We start from the raw sequence: 12,429 nt of genomic DNA, 5'->3' as shown, positions 1-12,429 counted from the left end.
GTTTCTGCCGTTTTATGTGACATTGTCCGTTTCTCTAAGACGATTGCGATATAATGAAAATGCGTTAGGCCGACTACAATTACAAATTTCGCGCGATACTTCATACGTGAATACAGCGCAGCGATCAAATTGATCGAGTTTGTGCGAAAAAAATGAAAAAGCCGCCTACTACACCCGGTATTCCCAGCCGGTCACCCATGCAAGTACTAACCGGGCCCAACGTTACTTGACTTCCGAGATCGGACGAGATCGGGTATATTCAACGTGGTATGGTCGTAGGCGACAGATCGAGACAGTTTCTGCCGTTTTATGTGACATTGTCCGTTTCTCTAAGACGATTGCGATATAATGAAAATGCGTTAGGCCGACTACAATTACAAATTTCGCGCGATACTTCATACGTGAATACAGCGCAGCGATCAAATTGATCGAGTTTGTGCGAAAAAAATGAAAAAGCCGCCTACTACACCCGGTATTCCCAGCCGGTCACCCATGCAAGTACTAACCGGGCCCAACGTTACTTGACTTCCGAGATCGGACGAGATCGGGTATATTCAACGTGGTATGGTCGTAGGCGACAGATCGAGACAGTTTCTGCCGTTTTATGTGACATTGTCCGTTTCTCTAAGACGATTGCGATATAATGAAAATGCGTTAGGCCGACTACAATTACAAATTTCGCGCGATACTTCATACGTGAATACAGCGCAGCGATCAAATTGATCGAGTTTGTGCGAAAAAAATGAAAAAGCCGCCTACTACACCCGGTATTCCCATTTGGTCACCCATGCAAGTACTAACCGGGCCCGACGTTACTTGACTTCCGAGATCGGACGAGATCGGGTATATTCAACGTGGTATGGTCGTAGGCGACAGATCGAGACAGTTTCTGCCGTTTTATGTGACATTGTCCGTTTCTCTAAGACGATTGCGATATAATGAAAATGCGTTAGGCCGACTACAATTACAAATTTTGCGCGATACTTCATACGTGAATACAGCGCAGCGATCAAATTGATCGAGTTTGTGCGAAAAAAATGAAAAAGCCGCCTACTACACCCGGTATTCCCAGCCGGTCACCCATGCAAGTACTAACCGGGCCCAACGTTACTTGACTTCCGAGATCGGACGAGATCGGGTATATTCAACGTGGTATGGTCGTAGGCGACAGATCGAGACAGTTTCTGCCGTTTTATGTGACATTGTCCGTTTCTCTAAGACGATTGCGATATAATGAAAATGCGTTAGGCCGACTACAATTACAAATTTCGCGCGATACTTCATACGTGAATACAGCGCAGCGATCAAATTGATCGAGTTTGTGCGAAAAAAATGAAAAAGCCGCCTACTACACCCGGTATTCACAGCCGGTCACCCATGCAAGTACTAACCGGGCCCAACGTTACTTGACTTCCGAGATCGGACGAGATCGGGTATATTCAACGTGGTATGGTCGTAGGCGACAGATCGAGACAGTTTCTGCCGTTTTATGTGACATTGTCCGTTTCTCTAAGACGATTGCGATATAATGAAAATGCGTTAGGCCGACTACAATTACAAATTTCGCGCAATACTTCATACGTGAATACAGCGCAGCGATCAAATTGATCGAGTTTGTGCGAAAAAAATGAAAAAGCCGCCTACTACACCCGGTATTCCCAGCCGGTCACCCATTCAAGTACTAACCGGCCCAACGTTACTTGACTTCCGAGAGCGGACGAGATCGGGTATATTCAACGTGGTATGGTCGTAGGCGACAGATCGAGACAGTTTCTGCCGTTTTATGTGACATTGTCCGTTTCTCTAAGACGATTGCGATATAATGAAAATGCGTTAGGCCGACTACAATTACAAATTTCGCGCGATACTTCATACGTGAATACAGCGCAGCGATCAAATTGATCGAGTTTGTGCGAAAAAAATGAAAAAGCCGCCTACTACACCCGGTATTCCCAGCCGGTCACCCATGCAAGTACTAACCGGGCCCAACGTTACTTGACTTCCGAGATCGGACGAGATCGGGTATATTCAACGTGGTATGGTCGTAGGCGACAGATCGAGACAGTTTCTGCCGTTTTATGTGACATTGTCCGTTTCTCTAAGACGATTGCGATATAATGAAAATGCGTTAGGCCGACTACAATTACAAATTTCGCGCGATACTTCATCATCATCATCATTGGTTTATTAGCAATTTTATCAGTTCAATACACCACAAAAATGCGATACAATGAAAAGACAGGAAGATGTCGAAGCGACAAGGAGTAGTCTATGGAATCTGACACCCACCTTGGCCTAGGCGATGTAAAGAGGAGGCATGCACACTGAATGAAAGTAAAGAAGATAGTATAGAAAAAGAATGCGACAAGAAATAGGGCGGCATGTCATGGGAAGCGAGATCGATAGGTCAGTCGTGGTCCGGTAATCTTGAGGATGTACTGTATTTATTTAGTAGTAATTGCTTGTATTTCGACTTGAATGTGGACATGCTCGTCGACTGTCGGATGGCCGGCGGGATACTGTTCCACACATCAGGTCCGGCATATTTGATGGAGCGATGATCTTCGCGGTCGATCATATGATATTTGGACGACGTGGACGCGCGTGTGTTGTACTTGTGCGCTTTTGATTCAGAGGTAAAGAAGTCATTGAAGTATTCGGGGCAACGACCGCAGTGAAACTGATACATAAACTTGGCGATTTCTAGTTTCCGCATATCTTCAATGTTTAGGACGCCGTGAATACAGCGCAGCGATCAAATTGATCGAGTTTGTGCGAAAAAAATGAAAAAGCCGCCTACTACACCCGGTATTCCCAGCCGGTCACCCATGCAAGTACTAACCGGGCCCAACGTTACTTGACTTCCGAGATCGGGTATATTCAACGTGGTATGGTCGTAGGCGACAGATCGTGTCAGTTTCTGCCGTTTTATGTGACATTATCCGTTTCTTTTAGACGATTGCGATATAATGAAAATGCGTTAGGCCGACTACAATTACAAATTTCGCGCGATACTTCATACGTGAATACAGCGCAGCGATCAAATTGATCGAGTTTGTGCGAAAAAAATGAAAAAGCCGCCTACTACACCCGGTATTCCCAGCCGGTCACCCATGCAAGTACTAACCGGGCCCAACGTTACTTGACTTCCGAGATCGGACGAGATCGGGTATATTCAACGTGGTATGGTCGTAGGCGACAGATCGTGACAGTTTCTGCCGTTTTATGTGACATTGTCCGTTTCTCTAAGACGATTGCGATATAATGAAAATGCGTTAGGCCGACTACAATTACAAATTTCGCGCGATACTTCATACGTGAATACAGCGCAGCGATCAAATTGATCGAGTTTGTGCGAAAAAAATGAAAAAGCCGCCTACTACACCCGGTATTCCCAGCCGGTCACCCATGCAAGTACTAACCGGGCCAAACATTGCTTGACTTCCGAGATCGGACGAGATCGGGTATATTCAACGTGGTATGGTCGTAGGCGACAGTGGTTACGATCTGTGCCGTTTTTAGTGACAATTTACGTCGCCATGCTGTCGACGAGACGCCAGAATAGTATAGATAGTCTTATTGCGCCGAGGCACTTTCTGACCAACTAGAGGTCGAATATCATTGGCGTCCTGCTCTGTTCTTGTGTCTGCTCGAAAAACAGACAAGTAAGCTCTCGCTGTCAGAGTAGTTATTTTATTGGAATTTTCGTCATGTAAAAACAGCACGAGATTTCGATATCATGAAAATGTGTTAGGCCGACTACAATTACAAATTTCGCCCGATACTTCATACGTGAATACAGCGCAGCGATCAAATTGATCGAGTTTGTGCGAAAAAAATGAAAATTCCGCCTACTACACCCGGTATTCCCAGCCGGTCACCCATGCAAGTACTAACCGGGCCCAACGTTACTTGACTTCCGAGATCGGACGAGATCGGGTATATTCAACGTGGTATAGTCGTAGGCGACAGATCGAGACAGTTTCTGCCGTTTTATGTGACATTGTCCGTTTCTCTAAGACGATTGCGATATAATGAAAATGCGTTAGGCCGACTACAATTACAAATTTCGCGCGATACTTCATACGTGAATACAGCGCAGCGATCAAATTGATCGAGTTTGTGCGAAAAAAATGAAAAAGCCGCCTACTACACCCGGTATTCCCAGCCGGTCACCCATGCAAGTACTAACCGGGCCCAACGTTACTTGACTTCCGAGATCGGACGAGATCGGGTATATTCAACGTGGTATGGTCGTAGGCGACAGATCGAGACAGTTTCTGCCGTTTTATGTGACATTGTCCGTTTCTCTAAAACGATTGCGATATAATGAAAATGCGTTAGGCCGACTACAATTACAAATTTCGCGCGATACTTCATCATCATCATCATTGGTTTATTAGCAATTTTATCAGTTCAATACACCACAAAAATGCGATACAATGAAAAGACAGGAAGATGTCGAAGCGACAAGGAGTAGTCTATGGAATCTGACACCCACCTTGGCCTAGGCGATGTAAAGAGGAGGCATGCACACTGAATGAAAGTAAAGAAGATAGTATAGAAAAAGAATGCGACAAGAAATAGGGCGGCATGTCATGGGAAGCGAGATCGATAGGTCAGTCGTGGTCCGGTAATCTTGAGGATGTACTGTATCTATTTAGTAGTAATTGCTTGTATTTCGACTTGAATGTGGACATGCTCGTCGACTGTCGGATGGCCGGCGGGATACTGTTCCACACATCAGGTCCGGCATATTTGATGGAGCGATGATCTTCGCGGTCGATCATATGATATTTGGACGACATGGACGCGCGTGTGTTGTACTTGTGCGCTTTTGATTCAGAGGTAAAGAAGTCATTGAAGTATTCGGGGCAACGACCGCAGTGAAACTGATACATAAACTTGGCGATTTCTAGTTTCCGCATATCTTCTATGTTTAGGACGCCGTGAATACAGCGCAGCGATCAAATTGATCGAGTTTGTGCGAAAAAAATGAAAAAGCCGCCTACTACACCCGGTATTCCCAGCCGGTCACCCATGCAAGTACTAACCGGGCCCAACGTTACTTGACTTCCGAGATCGGACGAGATCGGGTATATATTCAACGTGGTATGGTCGTAGGCGACAGATCGTGACAGTTTCTGCCGTTTTATGTGACATTGTCCGTTTCTCTAAGACGATTGCGATATAATGAAAATGCGTTAGGCCGACTACAATTACAAATTTCGCGCGATACTTCATACGTGAATATAGCGCAGCGATCAAATTGATCGAGTTTGTGCGAAAAAAATGAAAAAGCCGCCTACTACACCCGGTATTCCCAGCCGGTCACCCATGCAAGTACTAACCGGGCCCAACGTTGCTTGACTTCCGAGATCGGACGAGATCGGGTATATTCAACGTGGTTTGGTCGTAGGCGACAGTGGTTACGATCTGTGCCGTTTTATGTGACAATCTCCGTCGCCATGCTGTCGACGAGACGCCAGAATAGTAGATAGTCTTATTGCGCCGAGGCACTTTCTGACCAACTAGAGGTCGAATATCATTGGCGTCCTGCTCTGTTCTTGTGTCTGGTCGAAAAACAGACAAGTAAGCTCTCGCTGTCAGAGTAGTTATTTTATTGGAATTTTCGTCATGTCAAAACAGCACGAGATTGCGATATCATGAAAATGTGTTAGGCCGACTACAATTACAAATTTCGCGCGATACTTCATACGTGAATACAGCGCAGCGATCAAATTGATCGAGTTTGTGTGAAAAAAATGAAAAAGCCGCCTACTACACCCGGTATTCCCAGCCGGTCACCCATGCAAGTACTAACCGGGCCCAACGTTACTTGACTTCTGAGATCGGACGAGATCGGGTATATTCAACGTGGTATGGTCGTAGGCGACAGATCGAGACAGTTTCTGCCGTTTTATGTGACATTGTCCGTTTCTCTAAGACGATTGCGATATAATGAAAATGCGTTAGGCCGACTACAATTACAAATTTCGCGCGATACTTCATACGTGAATACAGCGCAGCGATCAAATTGATCGAGTTTGTGCGAAAAAAATGAAAAAGCCGCCTACTACACCCGGTATTCCCAGCCGGTCACCCATGCAAGTACTAACCGGGCCCAACGTTGCTTGACTTCCGAGATCGGGCGAGATCGGGTATATTCAACGTGGTATGGTCGTAGGCGACAGTGGTTACGATCTGTGCCGTTTTTAGTGACAATTTACGTCGCCATGCTGTCGACGAGACGCCAGAATAGTATAGATAGTCTTATTGCGCCGAGGCACTTTCTGACCAACTAGAGGTCGAATATCATTGGCGTCCTGCTCTGTTCTTGTGTCTGCTCGAAAAACAGACAAGTAAGCTCTCGCTGTCAGAGTAGTTATTTTATTGGAATTTTCGTCATGTAAAAACAGCACGAGATTTCGATATCATGAAAATGTGTTAGGCCGACTACAATTACAAATTTCGCGCGATACTTCATACGTGAATACAGCGCAGCGATCAAATTGATCGAGTTTGTGCGAAAAAAATGAAAAAGCCGCCTACTACACCCGGTATTCCCTGTCGGTCACCCATGCAAGTACTAACCGGGCCCAACGTTGCTTGACTTCCGAGATCGGACGAGATCGGGTATATTCAACGTGGTATGGTCGTAGGCGACAGTGGTTACGATCTGTGCCGTTTTATGTGACAATTTCCGTCGCCATGCTGTCGACGAGACGCCAGAATAGTAGATAGTCTTATTGCGCCGAGGCACTTTCTGACCAATTAGAGGTCGAATATCATTGGCGTCCTGCTCTGTTCTTGTATCTTGTCGACAAACACACAAGTAAGCTCTCGCTGTCAGAGTAGTTATTTTATTGCACTTTTCGTCATGTGAAAACAGCACGAGATTTCGATATAATGACAATGTGTCAGGCCTAGTATAACTACCAATTGAAATAAGCGGCGGCCAGCAAATGATGACAATCATAGTTGTACGTAGGCCTACGTGCGCATACAAAACAGTTGCAATCAAAACGATCGAGTTTGCGCACAAAAAATGCAAAAGCCGCCTACCTACACCCGGTATTCCCAGCCGGTCACCCATGCAAGTACTAACCGGGCCCAACGTTACTTGACTTCCGAGATCGGACGAGATCGGGTATATTCAACGTGGTATGGTCGTAGGCGACAGATCGAGACAGTTTCTGCCGTTTTATGTGACATTGTCCGTTTCTCTAAGACGATTGCGATATAATGAAAATGCGTTAGGCCGACTACAATTACAAATTTCGCGCGATACTTCATACGTGAATACAGCGCAGCGATCAAATTGATCGAGTTTGTGCGAAAAAAATGAAAAAGCCGCCTACTACACCCGGTATTCCCAGCCGGTCACCCATGCAAGTACTAACCGGGCCCAACGTTACTTGACTTCCGAGATCGGACGAGATCGGGTATATTCAACGTGGTATGGTCGTAGGCGACAGATCGAGACAGTTTCTGCCGTTTTATGTGACATTGTCCGTTTCTCTAAGACGATTGCGATATAATGAAAATGCGTTAGGCCGACTACAATTACAAATTTCGCGCGATACTTCATACGTGAATACAGCGCAGCGATCAAATTGATCGAGTTTGTGCGAAAAAAATGAAAAAGCCGCCTACTACACCCGGTATTCCCAGCCGGTCACCCATGCAAGTACTAACCGGGCCCAACGTTACTTGACTTCCGAGATCGGACGAGATCGGGTATATTCAACGTGGTATGGTCGTAGGCGACAGATCGAGACAGTTTCTGCCGTTTTATGTGACATTGTCCGTTTCTCTAAGACGATTGCGATATAATGAAAATGCGTTAGGCCGACTACAATTACAAATTTCGCGCAATACTTCATACGTGAATACAGCGCAGCGATCAAATTGATCGAGTTTGTGCGAAAAAAATGAAAAAGCCGCCTACTACACCCGGTATTCCCAGCCGGTCACCCATTCAAGTACTAACCGGCCCAACGTTACTTGACTTCCGAGAGCGGACGAGATCGGGTATATTCAACGTGGTATGGTCGTAGGCGACAGATCGAGACAGTTTCTGCCGTTTTATGTGACATTGTCCGTTTCTCTAAGACGATTGCGATATAATGAAAATGCGTTAGGCCGACTACAATTACAAATTTCGCGCGATACTTCATACGTGAATACAGCGCAGCGATCAAATTGATCGAGTTTGTGCGAAAAAAATGAAAAAGCCGCCTACTACACCCGGTATTCCCAGCCGGTCACCCATGCATGTACTAACCGGGCCCAACGTTACTTGACTTCCGAGATCGGACGAGATCGGGTATATTCAACGTGGTATGGTCGTAGGCGACAGATCGAGACAGTTTCTGCCGTTTTATGTGACATTGTCCGTTTCTCTAAGACGATTGCGATATAATGAAAATGCGTTAGGCCGACTACAATTACAAATTTCGCGCGATACTTCATCATCATCATCATTGGTTTATTAGCAATTTTATCAGTTCAATACACCACAAAAATGCGATACAATGAAAAGACAGGAAGATGTCGAAGCGACAAGGAGTAGTCTATGGAATCTGACACCCACCTTGGCCTAGGCGATGTAAAGAGGAGGCATGCACACTGAATGAAAGTAAAGAAGATAGTATAGAAAAAGAATGCGACAAGAAATAGGGCGGCATGTCATGGGAAGCGAGATCGATAGGTCAGTCGTGGTCCGGTAATCTTGAGGATGTACTGTATTTATTTAGTAGTAATTGCTTGTATTTCGACTTGAATGTGGACATGCTCGTCGACTGTCGGATGGCCGGCGGGATACTGTTCCACACATCAGGTCCGGCATATTTGATGGAGCGATGATCTTCGCGGTCGATCATATGATATTTGGACGACGTGGACGCGCGTGTGTTGTACTTGTGCGCTTTTGATTCAGAGGTAAAGAAGTCATTGAAGTATTCGGGGCAACGACCGCAGTGAAACTGATACATAAACTTGGCGATTTCTAGTTTCCGCATATCTTCAATGTTTAGGACGCCGTGAATACAGCGCAGCGATCAAATTGATCGAGTTTGTGCGAAAAAAATGAAAAAGCCGCCTACTACACCCGGTATTCCCAGCCGGTCACCCATGCAAGTACTAACCGGGCCCAACGTTACTTGACTTCCGAGATCGGGTATATTCAACGTGGTATGGTCGTAGGCGACAGATCGTGTCAGTTTCTGCCGTTTTATGTGACATTATCCGTTTCTTTTAGACGATTGCGATATAATGAAAATGCGTTAGGCCGACTACAATTACAAATTTCGCGCGATACTTCATACGTGAATACAGCGCAGCGATCAAATTGATCGAGTTTGTGCGAAAAAAATGAAAAAGCCGCCTACTACACCCGGTATTCCCAGCCGGTCACCCATGCAAGTACTAACCGGGCCCAACGTTACTTGACTTCCGAGATCGGACGAGATCGGGTATATTCAACGTGGTATGGTCGTAGGCGACAGATCGTGACAGTTTCTGCCGTTTTATGTGACATTGTCCGTTTCTCTAAGACGATTGCGATATAATGAAAATGCGTTAGGCCGACTACAATTACAAATTTCGCGCGATACTTCATACGTGAATACAGCGCAGCGATCAAATTGATCGAGTTTGTGCGAAAAAAATGAAAAAGCCGCCTACTACACCCGGTATTCCCAGCCGGTCACCCATGCAAGTACTAACCGGGCCCAACGTTACTTGACTTCCGAGATCGGACGAGATCGGGTATATTCAACGTGGTATGGTCGTAGGTGACAGATCGAGACAGTTTCTGCCGTTTTATGTGACATTGTCCGTTTCTCTAAGACGATTGCGATATAATGAAAATGCGTTAGGCCGACTACAATTACAAATTTCGCGCAATACTTCATACGTGAATACAGCGCAGCGATCAAATTGATCGAGTTTGTGCGAAAAAAATGAAAAAGCCGCCTACTACACCCGGTATTCCCAGCCGGTCACCCATTCAAGTACTAACCGGCCCAACGTTACTTGACTTCCGAGAGCGGACGAGATCGGGTATATTCAACGTGGTATGGTCGTAGGCGACAGATCGAGACAGTTTCTGCCGTTTTATGTGACATTGTCCGTTTCTCTAAGACGATTGCGATATAATGAAAATGCGTTAGGCCGACTACAATTACAAATTTCGCGCGATACTTCATACGTGAATACAGCGCAGCGATCAAATTGATCGAGTTTGTGCGAAAAAAATGAAAAAGCCGCCTACTACACCCGGTATTCCCAGCCGGTCACCCATGCATGTACTAACCGGGCCCAACGTTACTTGACTTCCGAGATCGGACGAGATCGGGTATATTCAACGTGGTATGGTCGTAGGCGACAGATCGAGACAGTTTCTGCCGTTTTATGTGACATTGTCCGTTTCTCTAAGACGATTGCGATATAATGAAAATGCGTTAGGCCGACTACAATTACAAATTTCGCGCGATACTTCATCATCATCATCATTGGTTTATTAGCAATTTTATCAGTTCAATACACCACAAAAATGCGATACAATGAAAAGACAGGAAGATGTCGAAGCGACAAGGAGTAGTCTATGGAATCTGACACCCACCTTGGCCTAGGCGATGTAAAGAGGAGGCATGCACACTGAATGAAAGTAAAGAAGATAGTATAGAAAAAGAATGCGACAAGAAATAGGGCGGCATGTCATGGGAAGCGAGATCGATAGGTCAGTCGTGGTCCGGTAATCTTGAGGATGTACTGTATTTATTTAGTAGTAATTGCTTGTATTTCGACTTGAATGTGGACATGCTCGTCGACTGTCGGATGGCCGGCGGGATACTGTTCCACACATCAGGTCCGGCATATTTGATGGAGCGATGATCTTCGCGGTCGATCATATGATATTTGGACGACGTGGACGCGCGTGTGTTGTACTTGTGCGCTTTTGATTCAGAGGTAAAGAAGTCATTGAAGTATTCGGGGCAACGACCGCAGTGAAACTGATACATAAACTTGGCGATTTCTAGTTTCCGCATATCTTCAATGTTTAGGACGCCGTGAATACAGCGCAGCGATCAAATTGATCGAGTTTGTGCGAAAAAAATGAAAAAGCCGCCTACTACACCCGGTATTCCCAGCCGGTCACCCATGCAAGTACTAACCGGGCCCAACGTTACTTGACTTCCGAGATCGGGTATATTCAACGTGGTATGGTCGTAGGCGACAGATCGTGTCAGTTTCTGCCGTTTTATGTGACATTATCCGTTTCTTTTAGACGATTGCGATATAATGAAAATGCGTTAGGCCGACTACAATTACAAATTTCGCGCGATACTTCATACGTGAATACAGCGCAGCGATCAAATTGATCGAGTTTGTGCGAAAAAAATGAAAAAGCCGCCTACTACACCCGGTATTCCCAGCCGGTCACCCATGCAAGTACTAACCGGGCCCAACGTTACTTGACTTCCGAGATCGGACGAGATCGGGTATATTCAACGTGGTATGGTCGTAGGCGACAGATCGTGACAGTTTCTGCCGTTTTATGTGACATTGTCCGTTTCTCTAAGACGATTGCGATATAATGAAAATGCGTTAGGCCGACTACAATTACAAATTTCGCGCGATACTTCATACGTGAATACAGCGCAGCGATCAAATTGATCGAGTTTGTGCGAAAAAAATGAAAATGCCGCCTACTACACCCGGTATTCCCAGCCGGTCACCCATGCAAGTACTAACCGGGCCCAACGTTACTTGACTTCCGAGATCGGACGAGATCGGGTATATTCAACGTGGTATGGTCGTAGGCGACAGATCGAGACAGTTTCTGCCGTTTTATGTGACATTGTCCGTTTCTCTAAGACGATTGCGATATAATGAAAATGCGTTAGGCCGACTACAATTACAAATTTCGCGCGATACTTCATACGTGAATACAGCGCAGCGATCAAATTGATCGAGTTTGTGCGAAAAAAATGAAAATGCCGCCTACTACACCCGGTATTCCCAGCCGGTCACCCATGCAAGTACTAACCGGGCCCAACGTTACTTGACTTCCGAGATCGGACGAGATCGGGTATATTCAACGTGGTATGGTCGTAGGCGACAGATCGAGACAGTTTCTGCCGTTTTATGTGACATTGTCCGTTTCTCTAAGACGATTGCGATATAATGAAAATGCGTTAGGCCGACTACAATTACAAATTTCGCGCGATACTTCATACGTGAATACAGCGCAGCGATCAAATTGATCGAGTTTGTGCGAAAAAAATGAAAAAGCCGCCTACTACACCCGGTATTCCCAGCCGGTCACCCATGCAAGTACTAACCGGGCCCAACGTTACTTGACTTCCGAGATCGGACGAGATCGGGTATATTCAACGTGGTATGGTCGTAGGCGACAGATCG

General features: G+C 45.7%; 22 non-coding genes and 10 pseudogenes across 22 annotated transcripts; all 32 read right to left on the bottom strand.

The window, feature by feature from the left end:
• Positions 1-162: 162 nt before the first annotated feature.
• LOC145452469 (5S ribosomal RNA) lies at positions 163-281 on the bottom strand. Its single transcript, XR_013919385.1, has one exon. It is a non-coding gene; the product is annotated as a 5S ribosomal RNA (ribosomal RNA).
• Positions 282-457: 176 nt separating this feature from the next.
• Positions 458-576, bottom strand: LOC145452463 (5S ribosomal RNA). Its single transcript, XR_013919383.1, has one exon. It is a non-coding gene; the product is annotated as a 5S ribosomal RNA (ribosomal RNA).
• A 176-nt stretch (positions 577-752) lies between these two features.
• Positions 753-871, bottom strand: LOC145453369 (5S ribosomal RNA). The gene has a single exon (XR_013919743.1). It is a non-coding gene; the product is annotated as a 5S ribosomal RNA (ribosomal RNA).
• Positions 872-1,047: 176 nt separating this feature from the next.
• Positions 1,048-1,166, bottom strand: LOC145452458 (5S ribosomal RNA). Its single transcript, XR_013919377.1, has one exon. It is a non-coding gene; the product is annotated as a 5S ribosomal RNA (ribosomal RNA).
• A 176-nt stretch (positions 1,167-1,342) lies between these two features.
• Positions 1,343-1,461, bottom strand: LOC145453562 (5S ribosomal RNA). Its single transcript, XR_013919824.1, has one exon. It is a non-coding gene; the product is annotated as a 5S ribosomal RNA (ribosomal RNA).
• Positions 1,462-1,637: 176 nt separating this feature from the next.
• LOC145450619 (5S ribosomal RNA) lies at positions 1,638-1,755 on the bottom strand (annotated as a pseudogene).
• A 176-nt stretch (positions 1,756-1,931) lies between these two features.
• Positions 1,932-2,050, bottom strand: LOC145452451 (5S ribosomal RNA). Its single transcript, XR_013919371.1, has one exon. It is a non-coding gene; the product is annotated as a 5S ribosomal RNA (ribosomal RNA).
• Positions 2,051-2,793: 743 nt separating this feature from the next.
• Positions 2,794-2,902, bottom strand: LOC145451121 (5S ribosomal RNA; annotated as a pseudogene).
• A 176-nt stretch (positions 2,903-3,078) lies between these two features.
• Positions 3,079-3,197, bottom strand: LOC145452445 (5S ribosomal RNA). Its single transcript, XR_013919365.1, has one exon. It is a non-coding gene; the product is annotated as a 5S ribosomal RNA (ribosomal RNA).
• Positions 3,198-3,373: 176 nt separating this feature from the next.
• Positions 3,374-3,492, bottom strand: LOC145454259 (5S ribosomal RNA; annotated as a pseudogene).
• Positions 3,493-3,848: 356 nt separating this feature from the next.
• On the bottom strand, positions 3,849-3,967 carry LOC145453478 (5S ribosomal RNA). The gene has a single exon (XR_013919795.1). It is a non-coding gene; the product is annotated as a 5S ribosomal RNA (ribosomal RNA).
• A 176-nt stretch (positions 3,968-4,143) lies between these two features.
• On the bottom strand, positions 4,144-4,262 carry LOC145452440 (5S ribosomal RNA). The gene has a single exon (XR_013919363.1). It is a non-coding gene; the product is annotated as a 5S ribosomal RNA (ribosomal RNA).
• Positions 4,263-5,005: 743 nt separating this feature from the next.
• Positions 5,006-5,126, bottom strand: LOC145454496 (5S ribosomal RNA; annotated as a pseudogene).
• A 176-nt stretch (positions 5,127-5,302) lies between these two features.
• LOC145452954 (5S ribosomal RNA) lies at positions 5,303-5,421 on the bottom strand. The gene has a single exon (XR_013919601.1). It is a non-coding gene; the product is annotated as a 5S ribosomal RNA (ribosomal RNA).
• A 354-nt stretch (positions 5,422-5,775) lies between these two features.
• LOC145454133 (5S ribosomal RNA) lies at positions 5,776-5,894 on the bottom strand (annotated as a pseudogene).
• A 176-nt stretch (positions 5,895-6,070) lies between these two features.
• Positions 6,071-6,189, bottom strand: LOC145453390 (5S ribosomal RNA). The gene has a single exon (XR_013919750.1). It is a non-coding gene; the product is annotated as a 5S ribosomal RNA (ribosomal RNA).
• Positions 6,190-6,545: 356 nt separating this feature from the next.
• On the bottom strand, positions 6,546-6,664 carry LOC145452308 (5S ribosomal RNA). The gene has a single exon (XR_013919292.1). It is a non-coding gene; the product is annotated as a 5S ribosomal RNA (ribosomal RNA).
• A 394-nt stretch (positions 6,665-7,058) lies between these two features.
• On the bottom strand, positions 7,059-7,178 carry LOC145450328 (5S ribosomal RNA; annotated as a pseudogene).
• A 176-nt stretch (positions 7,179-7,354) lies between these two features.
• LOC145452435 (5S ribosomal RNA) lies at positions 7,355-7,473 on the bottom strand. The gene has a single exon (XR_013919361.1). It is a non-coding gene; the product is annotated as a 5S ribosomal RNA (ribosomal RNA).
• A 176-nt stretch (positions 7,474-7,649) lies between these two features.
• Positions 7,650-7,768, bottom strand: LOC145452429 (5S ribosomal RNA). The gene has a single exon (XR_013919356.1). It is a non-coding gene; the product is annotated as a 5S ribosomal RNA (ribosomal RNA).
• A 176-nt stretch (positions 7,769-7,944) lies between these two features.
• LOC145450612 (5S ribosomal RNA) lies at positions 7,945-8,062 on the bottom strand (annotated as a pseudogene).
• Positions 8,063-8,238: 176 nt separating this feature from the next.
• Positions 8,239-8,357, bottom strand: LOC145453855 (5S ribosomal RNA). The gene has a single exon (XR_013919947.1). It is a non-coding gene; the product is annotated as a 5S ribosomal RNA (ribosomal RNA).
• Positions 8,358-9,100: 743 nt separating this feature from the next.
• LOC145451116 (5S ribosomal RNA) lies at positions 9,101-9,209 on the bottom strand (annotated as a pseudogene).
• Positions 9,210-9,385: 176 nt separating this feature from the next.
• LOC145452421 (5S ribosomal RNA) lies at positions 9,386-9,504 on the bottom strand. Its single transcript, XR_013919354.1, has one exon. It is a non-coding gene; the product is annotated as a 5S ribosomal RNA (ribosomal RNA).
• A 176-nt stretch (positions 9,505-9,680) lies between these two features.
• On the bottom strand, positions 9,681-9,799 carry LOC145453661 (5S ribosomal RNA). Its single transcript, XR_013919867.1, has one exon. It is a non-coding gene; the product is annotated as a 5S ribosomal RNA (ribosomal RNA).
• Positions 9,800-9,975: 176 nt separating this feature from the next.
• Positions 9,976-10,093, bottom strand: LOC145450604 (5S ribosomal RNA; annotated as a pseudogene).
• A 176-nt stretch (positions 10,094-10,269) lies between these two features.
• Positions 10,270-10,388, bottom strand: LOC145453848 (5S ribosomal RNA). The gene has a single exon (XR_013919940.1). It is a non-coding gene; the product is annotated as a 5S ribosomal RNA (ribosomal RNA).
• Positions 10,389-11,131: 743 nt separating this feature from the next.
• On the bottom strand, positions 11,132-11,240 carry LOC145451111 (5S ribosomal RNA; annotated as a pseudogene).
• A 176-nt stretch (positions 11,241-11,416) lies between these two features.
• LOC145452416 (5S ribosomal RNA) lies at positions 11,417-11,535 on the bottom strand. The gene has a single exon (XR_013919350.1). It is a non-coding gene; the product is annotated as a 5S ribosomal RNA (ribosomal RNA).
• A 176-nt stretch (positions 11,536-11,711) lies between these two features.
• Positions 11,712-11,830, bottom strand: LOC145452402 (5S ribosomal RNA). The gene has a single exon (XR_013919342.1). It is a non-coding gene; the product is annotated as a 5S ribosomal RNA (ribosomal RNA).
• A 176-nt stretch (positions 11,831-12,006) lies between these two features.
• LOC145452394 (5S ribosomal RNA) lies at positions 12,007-12,125 on the bottom strand. The gene has a single exon (XR_013919339.1). It is a non-coding gene; the product is annotated as a 5S ribosomal RNA (ribosomal RNA).
• A 176-nt stretch (positions 12,126-12,301) lies between these two features.
• Positions 12,302-12,420, bottom strand: LOC145452388 (5S ribosomal RNA). Its single transcript, XR_013919337.1, has one exon. It is a non-coding gene; the product is annotated as a 5S ribosomal RNA (ribosomal RNA).
• Positions 12,421-12,429: the final 9 nt, after the last annotated feature.

This window comes from Botryllus schlosseri, chromosome 1, assembly GCF_051294905.1.
Source record: "Botryllus schlosseri isolate E-star chromosome 1, Bs_hap1, whole genome shotgun sequence".
In the NCBI taxonomy this organism is placed as follows: domain Eukaryota; kingdom Metazoa; phylum Chordata; class Ascidiacea; order Stolidobranchia; family Styelidae; genus Botryllus; species Botryllus schlosseri.
This window is presented reverse-complemented; position numbering and strand designations above follow the sequence as displayed.